Below are 23004 nucleotides of genomic sequence, written 5' to 3' on the forward strand. Positions count from 1 at the left end.
ACCTACATTAATTGTAATGATCCATGATGTCATCTGTATGCATGTATGATTTATCCCCGAGTATAACATTTAGCAGAAATGTTTGCATCTTGAGAGTACTGTAATTTAAGTACCTGATGTTGAAGAACCCTTTTAATCAACCATCTAAAAGACGAGCGTTGCTGTTTAGTTAGAGCAGATGTCTGGGAAATCCACACGGTACTCTTACATCACTCGGGAGGCAGATCGCTTGAACTTAGTCTATTCAACAACCCCATTTTCAGAACTGACTGCATAGAAATGACTTTGGCGTCAGCCCAGTTTCTTTGCACATGGACTTAGCTGTGGTTAGAAAGCTGTTACTGGTAGGAAGTTTCTACAGACCATCCGTTTTTACAGAATTGGCGCTTGCATACTAAATGCCACGTTATCCTGCCCTTCTTCGCACAACGGTTGGTTGGTTGGTAGAAGCCTGGAACCAGTTCCCTCAAATGTTAGAGTTGTCCTTCAGATGCATAATGTGTATTGTTGAATTACCATCTGTCTCTAAGCGAGAGCTAGAGGAATCAGGAAAATGATGCTGGATTTTGTGTCAGAGTTTTATTCGATGCTTAAACATTCTGTGTGCCTGGGAATCAAGAATATTTACTGATAGCCATACTATTCTCCAAATGAGTTCATGCACAGAATTACAATAATTGATGGCTTTACTAGTAACAATTCTCATGAAAATGGATTTGCCTGAACAAGGCTGAAGAGGAGCATTTTCCAAGGAAGGAGACAGTTAAGAGTATGAACTGTCCATTCTGATTGGGTATCAGAAAGCTGCTTTTTCACGTATGTGTATTGTCTCTGAATTTAGACTTGCATTGAAACCATAATTTTAAAATTCCCAGTGACATTCTCCCCTTGCCCCCTTTTTTGTAGTGTGGTCAGGGTAAATGACAGTTTCAACTACAGTCATGAAATGACTTTCAATCGAAGTTTCAATAATTAATTTTAACATTTTCTTTGTATTACAGTTTAAGTATGTATATTCACTCAAGTATGGATATTGTATTAAATAGCAGAATATCCATGAGGGGACATCTAAGAGGCTTCTCTCTCTCTTTGACCTTTTATATCTTTTCCCCTGGTGATTTCTTTTGGGTTTTTTTTGGCTGCGCTGTGGGGTTTGTGGGGTCTTAGTTCCCTGACTAGGGAGTGAACCCGGGCCCTCTGCAGTGAAAATGTGGAGTTGTAACCACTGGACCGCCAGGGAATTTCCCTGGTGATTCTTACAGAATAGGAAAGGGATAAAGAAAGAGAGGTGGGGGCGGGGGGAGAGAAGGAAGGAAGGGAAGAAAGAAAGAGAGAGAGAGAGAGAGAGAGCCCCCTGTAAACTCTCCCCCATCCCCCCAACCCCTCCAAAGACAGCACAGCTAGAGGAAGTGTTGAGAATGGATGTCTTCTGTTGAGTGCATTTGGTTTGTTAACAATAATTTCCTAATACACCAACTCATCAGACAGCGTGGCCAAAATGGCCTGTTTAAAAGGAGTCTGGTTTCAGCATTTCTGGCCCTTAACTGCTAACAATTTAATCAGGAGCTGGTGCCAGAGCTGAAGTTGATGTAGTCTAGCATCTGAAACAAAACTTCTCGAGTCCTTTGTGGTAGGGGAAGAGACAAGAAAGGGCTTAGCAGCTGACACTCTGCAGACCTCCTTAAAACTAAACACCTGAAAGAAGATTTCAAGCGGGTGGTGTCTTGAGAGCTCAGAAGGAAGTGTCCTCAGAGTATTAAATAACCATAATCCTTCCCCCCTGCCCCTTGGCCAGCGCCATTTGATGTTTCCCATCCCGGTGACCTATCTAAAAGACTCATCCATATGATCTGTATAAACAGACAGTTACCATACACCTTTCTTTTCCTCATCAAAGCTTCCTCTGGCCGTCTGGAATCGGGCATCGCCTCGAGTAGCCATCAGGCGTGTGGTGGTGAAAGTTATAAAACATCCACTGCAGCACTGACCGAGCTGCCAGTGTTTCAGACGTTGGCCTATTGTGTACCTTGGAATTCCACAAGGAAAAATGTGCTTTGAGAGATAATAATTAGCGCTCGCCAAAGGCCAAGCAGTGGGTTACAGTATTTTACTTTCATCAAAGCTATCAGGGGATCCTTTAGATTTAGATAATAGAAATTTTTTTCCTCTGAAAGTTAAATGCAGATGACTCTAATTACCTGATATTGCACGTTAGAGAACGCATTAGGAAGAGTACAACTTCGAGAAATTTAGGTCACCTGAGACTCCACAGCTGGCGGTAGCTTTAGTATGTCTGTTGTCGTAAAGGTTCCCCCCACTTCAGTAGGTTCATTTATGCTAATGATATTAGGGAGACTATATTAAGTGCAACTTGTAACTTGGTTTTAAAATATTTGTCTCTCTCTCCCCGGCCAGGAGCCGAGCCATTGTTTGGGACTCACTGAAGTCTCTTAAACTGAAAGCATATGTTCCCTGTAATTTAGCTTTTGGAGGAAAGTGTCAATTCTGCGTGACTCGGGGTAACTGAGTTTGTCACAGTGTCACACAACCCTGGGATTCTAGAGGCACATCTGAGTGCTGTGGGTTTCCTTCCCCAAGCCCAGTAATCCCATAAACAACCCTCTCCAAATAGGCTTATTTGGGCTGTCTATTCACTTCCCCGGAGTTGAATGATCCAAAGCACTTCGGGAGAAGCCGTGTGAATGCAGGGTAAGTGTTAACAGAAGTGGTACAGAATTTCTGAAGATTTGGCTTTGTTTATACAGTCCACTCTGCCTGATGGACAGCTTGTTATAGCTTTTAAAGAACTGGGCAAGCCCTCTGATCTGACCCCTTCTTGACCTCTGCAGCCCAAAGGTCAGTCTGCAGCTAATAAACTCGGAGGTTCTTAGGGTCTACTGTAGGAAAAGGCAGAAAAAGAGCAGCTGCAAGGGCTGGGTGTCTCGGGATAGGCTGCTTTAGGGTCACTCTCTGATAATGAAAATGATTACCAAATTATATGGAAGTTTAACCGCAGTAGTGAGTGAGAGGAGGGTGGAGCCTGATGTATTAGGTTTGATAAATGAACTGTGAAGAGGCCCATCTGGCCCTCAACATCTTTTCTCCCCCTCTTTCCCTACCAAGGGGAAACATTTTAAAATAACAGCAGTACATATAGACTCAGTGACCCATGCAAGGAGCTGGAATGGATTAAGATTTAATGGTGACAGTGGAAGAAATTATCATTTGAAAAGTGCACTAAAGAAAAGGTACAGTTCAATGTCCAGGCCTGAGTTGTTTTTCTAAATAAGGAATAATAAAAATCAGTGCCTTTGTTTATTTTGCACATGTCACCATGAGAAGCAAATTATTTTTTTCCTGCTTGCGTGCATAGTCTAGAGAATGTAACTAAGTCAAACACTGGCAAAAACGCTTTACAAAAAAACTGTGATCTGTTTCAGCATCTGGCCACTGAAGATTATACATTCTTTTTTCTTTTTTTTTGATACTTAATATACATGTGACTCTTGCACACTGTTTTACTACCACACTTGGCAGTTTTTCTGTAAAAAATAAGAAAGCACCTAATGTTAATTGAGTAGATAGTCTGTTCCTTTCTTTATTCCTTTTTCAAAGAAACATCATAGCGATGCTCATTAGTGCCAACAGTGGGTCGGTCACAAGCTATATGTTCCCTTACTTGTTAATGGATAAGAGTTATCTATTTAAAGCTCTCTCCCAGCTTCCTGTGGGCATTGAGGGTCCTGGTTTCTGACCAGTGACACTGGCATTCACAAATCTCCGTGCTCTTCTTCGGGGGCACATGCCATGCCTCTACTCTCTGAAAGAGAACGATTTCATTCCATGAGCATTTTTGTATATTTTGTATGCCTACTATATACAAAATACTGTGTGAGGTGCTGTGTATGAGAGAAATTCTTAAACTGTGCTCAGCGGCCAATTTAAGAATTTGTCTGGGGATGAGAATTTAGCAAGCTCCTAGAAAGAAGCTGTGAAAAGCAGTGGAAAAGAAAGTGGTGGAGCCCTCGTGACCACAACAGAGTGGCATGCTGCTCTTGCCCTCCCAGGAAACTGTTTAACTGTAGATGTCTCTGAAGTCTAGCATTGCCGTACAGTTGAAAATCCCTTATGTTCAAATCTATTGTCCATATCATACAAGCCTCACCCAGACAATACTTGTGTTTAAAATAGAAATAAAAACCTTCTAAACATTACCCAAAGGTAGCATTTTTTCATCTTAGGTTTTGACTCAACTGTGTATGTCCATGGGGATTTACAGTGAGCAGAAAGCTGGGTGAAGGATAACTCGGGGAGCTGAGGAACGCTTCTAGAACGAACTGTGCCTTTTAACTTTAAAGCACTCTCCTTTAAATTTTTGCTCAGTAAGGTGCAAATACAAAAAATAAGACGAAAGCCAGGCCGTTCGGGGGTTTTTGAGAAGCCAAATTGAGATGTAATTCATATAACATAAAATTAATCATTTGAAAGTATACAGTTAAGTGGGTTGGGGATTTTTTTGTTTTTTTTTTTTAGTATATTCACAAGATTGAACAGCCATCACCATTATTCAATTTCAGAGCATTTCCATTACCCCAAAATGAAACCCTGGACCTGTGAACAACTGCTCTCAAGTTCCCCTTCTCCCCACACTCCCTGTCAACCACTTTCTGTCTAATCTGTTGTACTTTCTGTCTCTATAGATTTGCCTGTTCCGAACATTTTCTATAAATGGAATCATATAATTTGTGACCTTTTGTATCTGGCTTTCTTTATTTAGAGTCATGATTTCAAGGTTCATCCACATTGTAGCATGTATCAGTTCTTCATTCCTTTTTATTGCCAAAAAAATATTCCATTGTATGGATAGAACCCGTTTCGTTGATCCATTCATCAGTTGATGGACATTTGGGTTGTTTCCACTTTTTGTCTCTTATGAATAATGCTGCTATGTACATTTATGTACAAGGTTTTGAGTGGCATGTTTTCACTTCCTTTGAGTATAAACCTAGGCCTGGAATGGTTGGGTCACATAACAACTCTATGTTTAACTTTTTGAGGAACTGCCAGACTCTTATCCCAACTGCTGCACCATTTGACATTCCCACCAGTCGTACACAAAGGTTTTGATTTTTCCACAATCTTGCCAACACTTGTTCTTTTACCTTTTTTAGATTATAGACATCCTAATGTTATCTCATTGTGGTTTTGATTTGCATTTCCCCGATGACTAATGATGTTGAGTGTCTTTTCATGTGCTTGTTTAACACCATTAGTTTTTTATTAGGAGATTTTAAAACATGACGGACTTAAGGACTTATCCCTTGAGTGGTAAAGAAGTCACGAGCCTATTAGGGGCATTTGGCTAATAAGATGGATGGAGTTCCAAAGGAAGCTGGCGTGAGTGTGCAGCTGTGCCCATCTCTCCATTTCCATGGCTAGGCCTGGCCCTTTATTTATTCGCAGGTGGCCCGTGTGCATATTTTGTTTGTTTGTTTCTGTAGACCCCCTACTTCTCCCTTCTACCATTGTCTTTCATTTCTTTCATTGTAGAATCTCTGAGCATTGCACACTGGATAGGAATGTAGCCTAATTAAGTGGAAACTCTCCACCTAAAGTTCTTAACTTCTAGGCTCAAACAGGGCTTACTGTATTCCCGTAGTAGACTACTTCATTTGGGACCAAGGAGCTTAAAATTGTACTGAGAAAAGTTTTTTAAACATGTTTATGGCAGTTTCTTAGCAAAGCTTTTAGAACTACTGCCTTCTAAGAGTTAAAAGTAATTCTCTAGACCTAGACGTCTTTATAGACATGTCTTCCCCATATTGGGCTTTGGCTTCTCAAAAAAACTGCCAAGTTAGCATCTTTTCTAGACAAGTAAAACAACCAAACATCTTCCTACTGACCATCTTGCTCTCCTCCATAGCCCCAGCCATCACCCCTTACCTCCAGGATGGATCCACTTTAGACACCTTTGTTAGGGCTCCAAAATCTAGTTGTCATAACCCTGACCTTGTAATGAATAGGATTTACTTTTCTAAGCGAATCAGCTTCAGAACCCTGATCTGGGTGCGACAAGCCTAACGGTTTGTGTAAATGACTCTGTGGATCGACTCTGGTTCTAAGGCCAGCGCATTACTGTTTTCTCCATGGTTACCTGGTCTCTCCTCTTGTCTCCTGGCAGGATTGAGTTCTATTCAAAACTGACAGGTTGGCCCAGTCCAGTTTCACAATTATAAACTATTATTTACTGAGTGCTTATTATGTACAAGTTAACTGTGTTCGATGCTGTGCGAAGTGGCAAGATGAGTATGAAACAGCTTCAACTCTGAAATAATTGATAGTTTAACGTAGGGGAGGGCAAGGGGAGAAGAATAAGAACACAATGGCTAGCCTGCATATTTTCAGTCTTCTTTGTGTGTGGCACTGTGGGAAACTGAAGGATGACTTAGCAATGGAGTCTCGTCCAAGGAACTTACAGTTTGATAGAAGCTTGTGAGAAGGCATAACCCAACATGTATTATATATGTACTTGATTCTGTGTTGACATTTTTGTCTCTCCTACCAGAACGTAAGCTCCTTGAGACTGGGTATTTGGCTGTGCACCAACTATAAAACCTGCACCCCGGATCATTGTAACTTTAAGCTGTCTCCTCCGTTAGAACGGTGCCCTGTGTGAGGCACATCCTTGCGGCCTGATCATCTCACATCCCCTAGGTCTAGAACAGTGCCTGGCACTCAGATTGATTCAGTGGCCGACTGAATAAAAACAGCTTTCTCCTCAACCCACCCCTGTATTTGTAAGTAGATATGTGTTTCTTCTTCATTTGAAGAGGAATGAACGTTTGAGACACTGCCAGCAGTGGAAAACTTGAAGCTGGAGGTAAGGAGAGCTCTCTGATAGGCACTTCTCTGGTATTTAACGCCCAACACAGCACCTCGGACGCTTGCTTCCAGCATGAGGGAGGAAGTACGCCATGGGCACAGGCTGACTTGGGTCCTTGAGGAAGAGCCCAGGAGTGAACAGCGTGGAACTGAGCTGGGTCCAGGACAAAAAGACATGGTTTCCTCCCTGAGCCAGCCACTCCTGAGTCCCTGCCCTTCCTGGGAGTGAAATAGAATGAATGAAGAAAGGAAGAACAGGGGGAGGGGGAAAGGCCTCCCTGGGGGCATTTCTCTGAATAAAGGAATAGGTTTCAGGCCAGGAGGGACAAAGCTGAGGCTAAATATGGCTTCGAGTCTGTATTTCAAAGGACAGCTGCTCCCTGCTGGTTATCTGCTGACATCCTGATATGGCTTTGATGGTATCAGTACAGTGTGATGAGCTCAGTCTTGGCGACTAGGCATTGGGGCCAGAATTTGTTTTCCATCCTAGAAGTTGTGGTCACAAAAAGTGGAACCACCGGCCTTGAGGATGGGCTATGGGATGATGAGACAACACGTGGTGAGTCATCTGACCATGTCAACTGCTGTCATTCATGCTACAGAGAGTGGCTGCTGCTTCTGGCCAGGTTATTTGGGGCCCAAAAGCTGTGGCGTTTCCAGTTCAGTAGCTGTCTCCTGCAGTGAGCTAAATTTGTGTGCAGCATTGTGGGTGGGAGTGAGGGGTAAACGAAGAAGGTTCCAGGGAGCATCAGAGAGGCTCTGGCCGGCTAGTTGCCATCCATGTCTTTCTTTTTTAATGCATCTGCCCCATCTCCTTTAATAATTGCAGTTTCTGCTTTCTGCTGCCCTTAGCAGAGGAATGTCCTTTGTGTCTCTGAACCAGATGACTCCATAAAATCCGATAACTCCATAAAACCTCCTCATAAATGTGTAGGAATTGAAACATTGTATAAATTTAGAGCAAGGATTAAATGAGTCTAGAGATAGGGTTACCTTTTTTCCAAGATACAGCAACTTATCTTTAGGAGGCAAGTGTTGTTAATGTTATTACCATTGTTACTGTCATTATTTGAACAGTTTTACGGGGGACAAAAGCCAATTGACTTCTGCGCATCTCATTTATAAAATCAACACATAGGCTTCGGTATGAGCCCCGCTCCTGACAGCTTTCTGACTATGACTGGCTGCTGGCTGTTTCTTAGAGGCAGTGCTTCTTCAACTTTTTGAGAAAACATGGATTCATTCATTTATTTATTCAACAAATACCTATTAAGTGTCAGCGATTTACCAAGCACTGTTCGGGGAGTTAGAAACCCAGCAATGAGCAAAACTGATGAGAATTCTTCTCTCATGGAGTTTCTGTTCTAGTGGAATGACAAAAAGTGTTTTCCTAAGTGGAACTCTGAACATTTCTTTTAAAAAAAAATGCGTGTAGTTGCCATGTCCTGCCTATTCAGACACTCAGAAGAACCACAAACGTAGTTATTCAGTTGAGATAGAGATAAAATTTTCTCTTCTGATCTTCCTCCTAAGGTGATCACTTGTTATAAAACTTGCAGCTTTACTTCTAGTGGGTCAGATTTGTGAGATATTAAGGGAATATCAGTGCTCTGAGGCTCGCCATCCTTGGGAGTCCACAGCATTAGTTTCTCCTTAGATAGTCCACACCTTGGTTCCCAGTGACTTTAAAACAAAAGATGTGTCACCTTAAAGGTCTTCACTTTAAGGAAGCCTTAAATTCAGGCCACATTATATTCACAAACAGCTCTTAAGAGCGAACGGGAGAAGGTGTACGTATCTCATTGGTGTTGGGGGGATTCCAAGTGACAATGCACTCTAGCACTTGAGAGATGGTGGTCATGGTTACTGTGAGTGTGCTGTCAGTCATGCACTGATTCCGCAAATGTTTGTCGCGTGCCTACCTGGTACCAGTCACTATTGTAGGCCCTGAGGTTATAGAGCTGAGCAACACTTCACTAGGCGAAAAAACAGCATAGTCTAATAATGCAATGCAAGAGATTAAGTCAGGATTTGGGGGAAACCCTTGTCCCAGGGATGAAAGTGGCCAGTTCTCCAGAAGTGTTCTAGTGCGACTTATCATATGCCTGACCTTTGTGAGGAGCCCGGCTCCGTTGTGAAACTGTGATGGCTACAAGTGGGTAAGAGCTGCCCGTCTCCAAGTGTGAGTGAGAAATAGGGGAGAAATCTATAAGTGATTATGGGTCATAGGATAAATTCTGGGCTATCTTCTCTCCAGAGAGTTCTCCATGTTAAATGGGGGGGAAAAAAGATTTCTTTCAGAGTAAATTTTATGAATATCGTATAGAGGTTGGGAGCATAGATGCTGAGTCAGATGGCTTGGGTTTGAATCTTGGATCCACTCTGTGACTCCAGGAAAGTTACAATGAACTTGACAAGTTACTTAACCCCTCTGAACCTCAATTTTTCTCATTTGTAACTTGCCTGAGGGGATAATAATAGAACCTATTCCATAGGGCCGATTAAGGGATTCCATGGAAAACTCCTAGAGCAAGCACCTGTCACATACTAGGTGCTCAATAAAAATTACCCCTCTTCTTCAGATCACAACAAACAAGTGAAGAACAGTCCGAGCCAGACTCACCCACATTGGCCTCTCCTTTGAGAGAGTGCCCCCATGTAAAATCCAAGCCTCATGGTATGGGCTTGATATTGCTGAGTTGGCGAAGGAAGGAGCATTAGACAGAGCTCATCCTGTGTCAGGCCCTGTCCTAAGTAAGGACTGTCACATTGAATTGACAGACAGAGGTCTGAATACCAGTTTGAATCCCAGCTCCAGCTGGCTCTAGCCTCTGGGCACATCACAGACACTGGATGTCAGCAACTTCATCTACACAAGAAGTGGCTTGATCCAGGTGACCTCGAAGACGTCTTCCAGCTCTGACAAGGTGTGACCCTCTATGTTAGATCCCAGGGAGTCACTAAAGGTGGGGTAAGTGTCACTCCTGCTGGCTTCGCCTTTCTACCTCCACCGTCCTCGAAATCTGCAGTTGTCCTAATTTTAGCAATACTAGCAGCTAACATTTAGTGAGAACTCACCAAGTGCCGGACAGAGTCATAAATGCTTGAGGAGGTGAGAAAAGGGAGGCAGAGAGTTGCAGAGTCATTGCCCAAGGCAGCACAGCTAGTAGATAGTGGAGATGGAATTTAAGCCAAAACAGCCCAGCTCAGACCTCTGCTGTGTGGCCTGAGCAGTAACAAGGCTTTCCTCTCTCTCAGCCACTCACGTGTTCTCGTAGTGCTTGACCTGGGTCTCACAGTGTAAGGGTTAGAAACCTCCCAGGATCCTTCCCAGTGTGGAGACAGGCAGGCGTGTATCTGTAAATGTTTATTTCCTCTGGTACCTAAACACGTTTCACACTTTTTAGTTGTGGAGGCATCTCTCTCTCTGAGGAAGTAGTTTCCAGCTCATACTTTATAAATCTCCCTACCAGAAATCTTGTAAAGGAAAGTTACTACCTTTATAACTATGTCATCTCTTTTATACTGGTTACAATCTTTTTTTTTTTTTTTTTTTTTTTTTTGCAGTACGCTGGCCTCTCACTGTTGTGGCCTCTCCAGTTGCGGAGCACAGGCTCTGGACATGCAGGCTCAGCAGCCATGGCTCACGGGCCCAGCCGCTCCGCGGCATGTGGGATCTTCCCAGACTGGGGCACGAACCCGTGTCCCCTGCATGGGCAGGTGGACTCTCAACCACTGCGCCACCAGGGGAGCCCTGGTTACAATCTTTTAGGAGGTGGAAGAGTAGGGGCCCAGATGAGAACATCAAAGTTTAGCCTCCAAGAATCTGTAAATCCTCTAAGTGGAGGAATTTCGGAGCCGGGTTATAGTCAAGACTGATCGGAGTAGATTCCCTTAGGCTGAACAGGTAGGATTTATCTTCTCCATAATGGGTTAATCACCGCTGTACAGTATGTTTATATCTGGGAAACAATTTACCGCACATGAAGAGCAGTAATTTTATTTTATCTCAGGGGTGTCCCCAGTGTATTTTACAACTTTCCTCTGTCAGGTATATTCCGGGTTCTAGATAAAAGTTTAACTCTGGCTTTCAGCTGAGGAAGTGAGGGCAGGGTGGGGCGCGGAGGGGGTGAGGAATAGCTCTGTCGGCCTGTAGGGGACACTGTTGCATCATTTATCAGAATGATTTTCACCATCTTGTCCCAGGACAAAACAAAACAAAACAGACAAATCAAACAACAAAAATAGATCAGTCACCTTAACATTGCTTATTGAAATTACTTGAGTGACTCTGGTGTGTTTAGAATATTAAGCGTTTTAGTGGTATAGCTCAGGCTGCTTAGTATCCATGCAGGAAAAGGATAGTTCAGTGTTTCTGAGAGGGGAGTGATTGACACGCCTTTTCTTACTAGCTTTCTGTCCATCCCCTTTTCTGGACAGGGTGCTGCTTTGTAGTTTAATAAACTTGAGGTTTAGTGGACCATCTTGATTTTTTACAAAGATGTGCCCACGTTAAATTGAAATGCTTCAATTCTATCGTGTTCTGAACGAATATCATAAGCCTTGGGAGGGCATTTTGGAAGTTCTGATTCCCTTCTTTTTAACCAGATCTTTATCTTCACTGAAAAAGATGCGGTTTACTGAGAAAATGAAGTCATGTCTACGAGGCAGGCTTGTGGAGGGCCTGGTCTGAACTCTGGGAAGCACCTTCCCAGATTCTCGGCCTGCTCTGGGTTCGACCTGCCTCTCTTTCCAGCCTGCTGACAGTCTCTGCATCCGTGTCCAGGTGCCCCATGGCCTTGCCCGCAAAATCTCCACCCCTCCCTGGCCAGCTCTGGCCTCTTCCCTCCCAGAACAGGAGACCTGGAAGGCGATTGTAATTAACCCCTGGAAAGTATCGGTTTTGCTAAGGCAGCGTGCGCCTGATGATACTGTTAGCTTGCCCCCTTTCCAGTTTCACCATCAATTATGCCATGTGTTTCATCCAGTTGGTGCTACCCTCCCAGTGTTAATTATAACCTACAAGACTGTTACAGTTAATTTTATGGCAAGCATATTGTCTTTTCAAGGCTCCGGAGCAGCTCATAAATTATCTTGAAGGTAAAATGTAACTCGGGGAACCAGTTATGAAAATTCCATCCATCTCGCTTAGGAGCTGCAGCTGCTACTGTCAGCTGCCTCGCTGCCGCATTGTGAAGGAATTACGGTGGGTCAAGTTTAAGAGGGGAGGCCCAGGCTGTCACTGAGGAGGAAGGCTGTCCTGGCCCTGTCAGACAAGTACCTTCTGCCAGTCCCTGGTGGTTCCACTTTGCAGGCAGGAAGAGGCAGGCAGCACAGGTGAACGGTCCCCAAGCTGTCTGTATTCATTACTTTACAGAAACTTGTTGTAGGCAGGCAGGTCCGGAGACCTCGCCTCTTCTCTGTTGTCTTGAAGTTAGGCATCATCTGCAAAGTGTGAGAGAGATAACTCTATAACTAACTCTGGGCTTGGTTCCGGAGATCCGGCGGGGGAGAGAGGCAGGAGGCACCAGGGGCCATGCCTCCCAGCAGCGTCGCGCTGGCCTTTCTGGGTGATGCCCGTCTGACCAAAGCCCTTGGCTTCAACAGGCATTTTCTTTGTGGTTATTATTTTTTATCCAATCTGATCAAGTGAGATTTCACTGTGAACAAATGTCCTCCTAAAATTGCCTACTAAATAAATTAGCAGGTTCTCTTATTGGGATAATAAACACCCTCCTTTTCTGTTTCCTCACACTAAGTAGAAGCTTTACATTTCAGCCCTCGGGGCTTTGGCATTATTATTTTTAATGACTTGAACACAAGCCTTTCATTTAGCTTGTTTGTATAGTTACTGTAAATGATCTTTCTGCTGTTGGTTCTTCATTTGAAATCCTGCATGTTATGCTCTCTTTAAAAGCTTTGAGGGGGCCTCTGAGAGTTGGGAGCTGTATTAAGCACAGCATCTTCCAGTAGCACTGAAAACAGACCGTGGCAGAAAAGTCAGAGAGGGTGTGTTAAGAAGTATGCATGCATGTGGAAATCTCAGGGTGAGTCTGAGTGAGGCAAACACCAACAGTCCCGTCTCGGTGCAGGGTGACAACTCTGCATGGTAGGTAAAGTAGGCCTTCCCTAAGCTGCTGATTTCTCCCTGTGTATTTTGGAGCATGTTCTGTGTGTTCACACAGGTACTTGCCTTTGTACCAAGGGCCCCGAAGACCATTATACCTGGGCTGCATGACTAAGAGAATGAGGCCTGGTTTTTGTTTTGGTTTTTGTCTTTTTTTTTAGGTACTGTGATTCTTTTTTTTTTTTTAAGTAGAAGTATAGTTGATTTGCAGTGTTATTTTCAGGTATACAGCAGAGTGATTCAGTTTATATATATATATATATATATATATATATATATATATATATATATATATATATATATATATATATATATATACACACACACATACATATTCTTTTTCAAATTCTTTTCCATTATAGGTATCACAAGATACTGAGTATAGTTCCCTGTGTTTACCTTTTTTTTTTTTTTTTTTTTTTTTTTGTGGTACGCAGGCCTCTCACTGTTGTGGCCTCTCCCGTTGTGGAGCACAGGCTCTGGACGCGCAGGCCCAGCGGCCCTGGCTCATGGGCCCAGCCGCTCTGCGGCATGTGGGATCTTCCCAGACTGGGGCACGAACCCGTGTTCCCTGCATCGGCAGGCGGACTCTCAACCACTGCGCCACCAGGGAAGCCCCTGTTGTTTACCTTTTTATATGTGGTAGTTTGTATCTGTTAATCCTAAACTCCTAATTTATCCCTCCCCTGCCCTTTCCCCTTTGGTAACCATAAGTTTTCTGTCTGTGAGTCAATTTCCATTTTGTAGATAGGTTCATTTGTATCATTTTTTTAGATTCCACATCTGAGTGATGTCATATTGTATCTGTCTTTGTCTGACTTACTTCACTCAGTATGATAATCTCTAGGTCCATCCATGTTGCTACAAATGGTGTTATTTCACTCTTTTATGGCTGAGTAGTATTCCATTACACACACACACACACACACACACACATCCCACATCTTCTTTATCCACTCATCTGTTGATGGACACTTAGGTTGCTTTCATGTCTTGGCTATTCTGAATAGTGCTGTTGTGAACATTGGGGTGCATGTATTTTTTCGAATTAGAGTTGTCATCTTTTCTGGAGAGACCTGGTTTTGAGGAGTTAGGAGGGCACATGAAATGGTGAAATCATGCCCGAAGAGCCACTGGGCTTTCTCAAGGAAGTGTTCTTCTGTTCTTCGTTCTCAAAACGATAAAACAACTTAATACTTGCCTACTTGTGAGTTTTCTAGTGAATTCAGACAAGAGGTTGCAGACTCAGATGTCAACAGGGCCTGACAGATAATCTAGACAAATGAAGGCAGAGAGGTGGGATTGAAGTGAATGGGGAAGTTCACACCCTATCTGAAGTGGGCAGCAAGGAGGCTGGATCCGTGTTACTAGGTCTCCTACATTTGCAAGAGAAGAGGAAAATTCAGGTCATGTGTGTTGGCTTATGAAGTCTCCTAATGATAGCAATAATTCAAAGATTTGTACCTGTTATTCAGGCTGATCAGTACACGTCTGCAGACTAGATGGTGTGGTGGCTAGGATTCTGATATAGAATGCAAGTCCTGCCTGCTCTGAGTGAAAAATACCCACAACCTTCTCATACTTTTAGAGAAGACAGGCAGTGACCCTGGCCAGGAGACCAGGACGCAATCTGGGTACAGCCTCCGCGACCTTGTAACATTGTTCTGCTCTATGTCGGTTCTTGCTTGGAGGAAATGTTTGCATGTACTTTTTGCCTTTAACTTGGCAGTCTTTCACCTTTCCTTTTCCAGAGGAAGCGTATGAGAGTTTTCGAAAGTGGATGAGGGGTATACGGTGCTCATTGTCACCATAAAAAAGGCGTCTGCAAAAATGTTGGCCATTTGGAATCCAATGAAGAGTTTGGTTCTCAGGAGGGAAGGTCAGGGACTCCATTGCTGGTGATCACCATTCCTCCTATTACATCCTCGAGTGTATGCCTGATCCCCAGCTCCACCACAGGGGAACCCAGCTGTTCCTTCATGGCACAAAGATGTCGTGTGGTCAGAATAATCTTTCAGTTTCATTGCTCAGACTGATGGCCACATGGAGGTACGGTCAGGGAAGTTGTTAAATACATGTGGGTTTGATCTTCTGGAGAAGAGGAAAACATAAAACGATTTCTTTCCTTTAATAAAAGGAAAAAGGTAAGCCTAAACCTTGGCTGCCGTGAAAGTCAGCTGTTACGCATGCGTGGTTCAATTTCATTGTAAATATTTCATAAGGGTTATTAGAAGGGAGCCCGGCTGACATCACAGCCCCAACTCTACCAGAGGACCCATTTCACTAAAATAAGCCAACGTTTCTAAAGAAACATGAATTTCTAATGTAAAGTTAACATCAGGTCGGAAAACCCTCTGGAAGAAATGTCTGTATCAATGTTTATAATCTCTGCATTTATGGATTTGCAGTTTGTACAAAAGACTCCCAAAGAGGCTTTATTTTGGTTAAATAAGACCAGCTTGTGAAATAGTCTGTATATCCAAATCCATCCTAACCCAGTGTCTTGGCAGCCTTTTGTATAAATAACGTCTTTTCCAAAATGTGTGTATTTGAAAAAGGAAGAGGAAAATTAAGGGGCACACTGTGTCTCTGGGTCACCATAAACTGACAGAATCATAGAAACAGAAAGCAAAGACTGACAGCTCATTCATTCTTTGAGCAAATTACAGAGCTGTACATTAATTTATGGATTTTATTGATGCATGGAAGGTTGCAGTGAGAGGCAAAATGTTTACCCTAACTACTTTTCCTTTTTTTTTGGAGTAGAAGTTTATTTAACCTTTTTTTTGGGGGGTGGGGGGCTATGTCACACAAATTATGTATGCGTTTTAGAGGCATTTGGCAGAAAAAAAATGAAAGGATATTCACATTTTGTAAAAACTTAATCTGTGTTCACAGATGGTCGTGTTCAGGTGCTATTTTAATTATGAGGTAAAAAACAGCCCCACACAGTAGGAAGTCATCTTAATAAATGGAGAGATGCTTTTGTCTTCAAGCGTCAAAGAGCCTTGTTACAGAGAAATTTAAATACTTTGTGCTACAGGGGAGAGTCTCAAAATGACCAGGATACTTGGAGAAAGCAAAATGATGGACTCTTCTCGAGATCAAAGGAGTCCACTAGACATGTTTTACCAGCATGTAACTTTGAACCTCCTTAACACTGGTCATTTTAGCGATGGCTTTTCCAGTGATAAATGTCCACCATGGATATCTTCATGTGATCAGAGGGAAAATAAATAGAACAAATTGCAACTATATCTTTAAATTTTTAATCCCAAATGGAAGTATTTCTTTACAATTCTTCAGCTCCAAGGGCTGCTTTGCCCTTCAAGATACAGCGCCCAGAAAAACCAAGAATAATTCAAATGCTGCTGTAACTTACAGCTTGCATTAATAACACACAAATAGAACAGTCTTCTTATTAAATATTGGTAATATATTATAATAATGCTTTACTGTCCTTCCCTTAGTGGGGAATTATGAGGACCTCATGTTAGGACCTCAGTGTCCTGACATAGTTAATTATCCATGGATAATGGTTTTCAGCCATCGCTGTTCTGAAGGATGCAGCTTTGTTGTTGAGGGCTTATTAAGTGTTTGCAGACTCAGGTGCAGTGCACCTATGCACTTTCCTACAGAAGCAAACAGCTGTGTTTTCTTTACCATATTATACATCACATAGAGCATCTCATTTATTATAGCTGAGCTAATGGTACAAGTGCAAACCTTTATGTCCTGTCCTATACAGCGATAATAGATTTGCTGTAGAGATGTCCGCCTGATTTTCATAAGTAATTAATCTTTTCTTGTACCAAATGTATCACAGGAAAATGGGTTAGCACGGGGTCAAAATACATTTAATCCGGTCTGCAGGGATTGGAGGGGACCTCTTGCGTATAGTGTCGTTTTTTCTTTCACAAGGGCCTCCCCCTGTTCGCAGTCTCCCCATCAGCACAATGCTCGCATTACTAGGGACTTAGGCTAATGAAAGGGAATTCTTTTCAGTCCTTCAGCACCGAGACAGGATTCAGACTTGAATATGCGCTAAGTGAAGTAAGCTTAGTGACAGTCACCCACGTTCGGTCCCTTGACAAGGCTGTGTATTGTCCACGCAGATAGTGGTGGTGGTTTCTGTCAAATCTGAGATGTCTCCCAGTTCATGCAGAGGTGTGCCCTTCGAAAATGTGCCAAGGCCTCGTGCAGAGGCCCCTGAAGTGTAACACACAGTGCACAGGTGGCGCAGAAGATGATTTTGTAATATACCGAAGAATACTTTGTATTTTGAAGGTTAGGTATTTTGCTTTAGATTAGAAAAGAGTGATTGACATTTGGTTCCATGGTTCCCAAGTCATATTGTTGAGGACAGGACTAAAGTCCGTCTTTAAGTTGTTGTCTTTTTTTTAAGTTGGTTTAAAGAAAAATTCTGGAAATATAATAGTGTAGGGTGGTTCATGAATATCGCTGAAAATCATGATGGTGGATCACATCATCAAAGGTTAGGAAGTGGGCCTCCCTGGTGGCGCAAGTGGTTGAGGGTCCGCCTGCCGATGCAGGGGATACGGGTTCGTGCCCCGGTCTGGGAGGATCCCATATGCCGCGGAGCGGCTGGGCCCGTGAGCCATGGCCGCTGGGCCTGCGCGTCCGGAGCCTGCGCGTCCGGAGCCTGTGCTCCGCAGCGGGGGAGGCCACGGCAGTGGGAGGCCCGCATACAGCAAAAAAAAAAAAAAAAAAAAAAAAAAGGTTAGGAAGTGCTGACCTTACAAACTGAAGGGATTAAGAAACAAGTATCTTAATCATAATTATGCTACTAGTTATGAAGTAGATGATGATGATCATCGTCATCATCATTAATAATAGCAGCTAACTTCTAATGACTCTTTACTACATGCCTGGTACTATTCTAAGTGTTTTCCCCATATTTCCTTGCTTACTTTTCATGCCAACCCATATGTAGATAGCTTGAAACTCAGAAGTTACCTCAGTTAAGGTAGCTAAGACCCAGAAAGGCTAGGAATTTACCCAAGATAACACAGGTTGTAAGTGACCAAACCAGGACTTGAGCCCAAGCAGTGAGGTTCTGGTGTCTTCTTTTTAATCATTGCCTTTTCTACATCTTGATGGGTTAAGAAATATTTTCCTCTGTCTGTCTTCTAAAGAAGAAAGGTAGAGAAACATGAAAACATGTAACACTATATATAATTATATATATAATGTAAGTAATATTTAATTTGTATATATTATATATATATGATGTGTATATATATGTGTGTGTGTACATATATATATGTATATGTATAATATTATAATGCAGTAGTCATCCATGTTTTGTGAAAGCTCTAACCTATGCTACTGATTGGGCCCTGCTTTGTCTATATTCTGAGCCCTTGGCTTAGCTAGCATCCTGGATGCTTGAACAGCTGCCTTAGAACTTGAAATTCTTTATTTGAATGAATGAAAAAGGGGGGGCAGGAAGATTATAACCCTATTTTTTCAGTTACTGCCATAGAAGCCTCTGCATATGTAGTATTAGGGGATAAGTGTCACTTATTTCTTACCAAACAAGGGCCTAGGGAGCAAAAAATCTTTGGCAACTTCTCATATTTCCATACTTAGAAAAGCATCATAATTCTTTCACCCGTTCACTTAAATATATAGAAACAATGTCTAATCTTGTCCTAAACTTAAAATGGAACTCTTCAGCAAACAGCATGGTGAAAGACAGAGAGTTAACCTGTGACAATTAATCTCAACTCTTAACAAATGAAATGAATAGAAGATCAAGCCCTCAGGACCAAGATATAAGTAGGAATTAGGTCTCCTAGGTCCCAGAGCAAGACTGAATGTGCACATTTGACGTTCTTTTGTGACTCTTGGTTTATCTTGACTTAAAATTCCAGAAAGATGCTCAAACCGGCAAGAATTCTCATCTGATATTTTTCTGAGCCAAAGTGCTTCGTTTTTTTTAGTAGTATTTATGACTAGTCACATTGCACAAGGAAACTTTACTTGGGTGAGGTGTTAAGGTGCAGAGAAATGGGTAATTGGGCCACTTAGAAAACTGTCCAGTAAAAGTTTCCAAGCCAACATCCCCAAGGGCCAAGAGTCATCATGAACAATTACTTGAGAACTGTGAGGTGCTCAAAGAGGAAAATTGCAGAACAAAATGGGTTGAAAGAATGTGTACTCTTGTCATTTCACGTTGAAGCCAGGGGCTAAAACTCATGCCTTGCACCATTGTAATCTACAGCCAGTTAATTTGCTAACAAGACTTAACTCATCAGGATCGGCAGCCTCCTCCTCCAGGATAATCAAAACAAGAAGCATTTGGCTCTGGAGGGTAAATGTTGTCCATCTTTTATTGTCCAGCCCCACCATTTTCTTTCTGGCAGGCTGAGATGAAACAGAAAGCTGATATTTGGAGCCACTGGAATTGTAGGCCTTGTAATTTAGAAATATCCATTTTATCCCGTGTAATTTCTTCCCTAAGATTCCTCAGTCTAAATCTGATACAGGTAGGAGCCAAGACAAACAGTAACCATTTATAGTCATCCAGACCAGTTTGAATTTCAGCCTAATGTAAAGCAAAGAGAGTTTTTGGCTTCATTTCAGGTGTGTAACAGGGGTAGAAAATGCATTTAAAATTTAGCAGCAAATGTTACCATATGTTTCCATAACAACTGCAAACTTTTATGTTAGAAAAGCAATAATATAAACATGCAGGAATCTTAGAACAGTAAACTCTTAATTTACCAAATATAAAAAATCCAGCATGAAGGGGCTTTTATAGCCATAGAAGCCATGAGGGGGCCCAGCAGCCTGTGAATTTCTCCATTATGTGGCAGAAAATGCTGCCAGTCGGTTTAAATGAGCAAATCTTTTAAAATTATAGGTACAGTGTCAATTCTCCACAGTGCATTTTTCTGAAACAATGTGTGATGGTGCCAGCTATGGCTGATTTCTTTTACCATATTGAGCTAGTAAAATACCCTTTAGTAGCTGCCCCCAATGCACATCTGTAAAATAACTGCATTTTTTTTCCTTCACCCATAGCGTCAGACTTAAAAACGAAGGCTAAGGTCCTATAGAAAGTGTAGCGCCCGGGAGCTGTCTCTAATGCTTGTCAAGGAAAAGAGGTTCATCGATTGTTGATATATATGAAGAAAGTTCACAGTTTTCTCTCTAACTCATTTTGGAATATCAAAGAGACAAGGGAAAAGGGGGAAAAATGGATCTACATGACCACATCTTAAGAATGAAGGAGTTAGTTGAGTTAGAGTTGTTGAAATCACCGCCAAAAGAAATGCATAGTTCTCTGATTTCTCTGGGGGGCAAAGACACATCTTTTAAGGGTTGTGTCAGAAACATAACAATGTGTGGATGGGTCTTTCATTCGAAAAGAAGCATGATTTTTTTTTTTCCCTGAACCTACCTCAGAGCGTGGATAGGGTTTTGAATCTTCTCCTGGAACAAAACAACGTTACCTTGTCATTTAAGGGAAGATGATGCACCTTGCCCAGCTTTGAAACCTGGGATGATGAGATAACTATCATTGAACATACTGATCAGTGAAGGTCAAAGGGAGGTAGGCTGCCCTAAAAATGAAGTGCAGAACTCCAGAGGGGGCGCGCATCCAGGAAGGGCCCCGGTACAGGTTCGAGAAAGGGCTAAAATCCTCAAAATTTCCGAAGGTGGAGTAAAGGGCCTCCACCGTTTCAGCTGGGGTAGGGTGTTCGCCTTGGCCTCCCTGCAGCCTTCACGATGGAACCCTCAGGCTGCTGAGCCAGAAGGGCGGTAGCAGGGGCTTTGGTTGAAGCAAAGCTCAGAGTGTTAGTGGGCCAAGGAGAAGGCAGAGGCTGATGTTTAAGGAGCTGAGGAAACCTGGCCAAGCAGGAGTAAGGGTGAGAAGCATGACCAAGGGGAGAAGAAGGTGAGATGGGGCTGGAGAGGCAGGAGGGGTCAGATCTTAGGGTTTGGGGTAAAGATTTCATTTCATCATGGTGTTTGCTGTCTCCAAATAGAAATGGATCCAAATTCCATTTACAAAGCATTTGGAAAGTTTCCACTATGTGTCCAGTGCTGTGCTAGGTCTTCTGATCAAGGTTTAAGGTAGTCATCAGGAAGCAGACAGAACTGATTGTGAGATAAATGCCAGATTAAATGGCATCAGCCATAAGTAAATCATGAGCTCTTTGAAATAAGTAGTCATTATGAGGTGGGAAAGTTTTTATGGAACGAAAGGAGTCAAAATGGAGCTTAGCAAGTATTGAGCACCTACTCCGTGTTGATGCCTTTGTAAGTATTTTTGTGTTTATTTCTCCCAGTAATCATGCAGAGGTTGAGTACCACTGCCACCACTTTATAGATGATGAAACTGAATTCAGAGAAAATTAAAGAAAGATGGTTATGGACGGAACTTCACCTGAAACCAATTTAACATGTTAGAAGAGCGTCAAAACCTAAAAACCACTAACCTCGAACTAAAAGTGTTACGGGGTTTTTGAATAGCCCTATGATGTATTCATTCTCTCATTTGCTCAGTCACTTGCTGTTCATGTGCTAAAACGTCGAAACAAAAGGATCTGTGTGTTTGTTTTTAGGGATGTGGGGAAGAAAGGGGACTCCAGGGAGATGGTGGCCTATTATGAAGCCAGTCTCTGGGAGAAAATCCTCTCAAATAGAGTAGGCAGTGGCAGCTACTAAGTGGCAAGGAAAGCAGCCCTAGTCCCCGGAGAAGGAGAGGAGAATTAATGGAAGAAGTAGGTGTCAGGTGTGACCTTGTAGGGTTGAGGAGAGCACCAGGGTGGAAAGACCCTGAAGACATTGGAATGTAGCACACATTATCACTGGTGTTATTTCCTGGAGGCAGTGCCATAAACGGAGGCATAATACAGCCATGAATCACCAACATTTTCCTCTTTGGTCTGAGAATCTCTAAACTACCCTATTTAAAATTTGTTTCCTAGGAAGTCGTTGTTTGCTTCAGGGGTCCTGTCCTTAGGTTATCTTTTGAGGGATGGCCCTGGGCGGTGGCAGGTCAGCCTTAAGGTGACCTTTTTTTCAACTGAGTCCATAGCCCCATAAACATTTTCTTCTCCCCTGGCTTCAGCTGGGCTGGCATTTCTGACAGACGTGTAAACAGATGCCAGCATTGTTGCTAATGACAGGTGATTATAAGAGGCATGGGGGCCAAGGTAATTAGACCACGTTCTGACAGGAACATTTGGCCATGTAATATTTCAGCATAAGAAATATCTTTGCAATGTGCTTTTTCCCCCACTTGGTTTGGTAAATAGAATTCATTTTCATTCTTCAGAGCGGGGTGCTTTGAGATCTGAAACTGTCCTGCCCGAATTTTTCATGGTTCATTGTAGGGCTGCAGAAAATGGTTACCCTTGGACTGCATGGGGATCTAGACAGGGGCTAAGACTCTAGTCAAGGTCTGCTCTACAGCAGTAGTGGGAATAGAGTCTGTGACCCTATTGCTAGGATTGTACGTGACATACTATTTTGTGCAGTTTGATAGTGGTAATGCCTTGAGAGAGAAATGTGAATTATTTTTATACCACTATCATTTCAGCTTCTCTCCCTATTGCCAGGATTTATCTGATGTTGCTCCCAGGGATCAAAAGATAGCTTCTTCAATTCTTGGGTCCCCTCAATTTCCACTACTGGAAGTAGGAAAAAAAATCTGGAATCACCACTAACCTGTTGTTACAAGGAATGATAGTAGAAACAGTCACCGAGATATGGAATTTGTTCATTTATTCATTAGATTTAAATGTAATATATTTTTTTAAAAACCCACTGTATTCTTTTTGCTGCCAGGATATTAGCAGCAATGCCTGTAGAGACACTTAGAGATGACCTCCTGCTAACTGCTGATGGCTTCTAGCTTATGATTATATGTTTGAAGGAATCTTATCTTCTATGGGATAAATAGCAGACCTTCCTAGACTTAATATTTATAGTTTTCACTACTGTACTAGCTATATGAG

The 23004-nt window shown here is 42.5% G+C and overlaps 1 protein-coding gene across 2 annotated transcripts in view; it reads left to right on the forward strand.

Annotated features, from left to right (window-relative positions):
- The window catches only part of FTO (FTO alpha-ketoglutarate dependent dioxygenase), a 378421-nt gene that overhangs the window by 215244 nt on the left and 140173 nt on the right, over positions 1 to 23004 (forward strand). The gene's annotated exons all lie outside the window — the stretch shown is intronic.

The sequence above is a fragment of the Mesoplodon densirostris genome, chromosome 19 (assembly GCF_025265405.1).
Source record: "Mesoplodon densirostris isolate mMesDen1 chromosome 19, mMesDen1 primary haplotype, whole genome shotgun sequence".
In the NCBI taxonomy this organism is placed as follows: domain Eukaryota; kingdom Metazoa; phylum Chordata; class Mammalia; order Artiodactyla; family Ziphiidae; genus Mesoplodon; species Mesoplodon densirostris.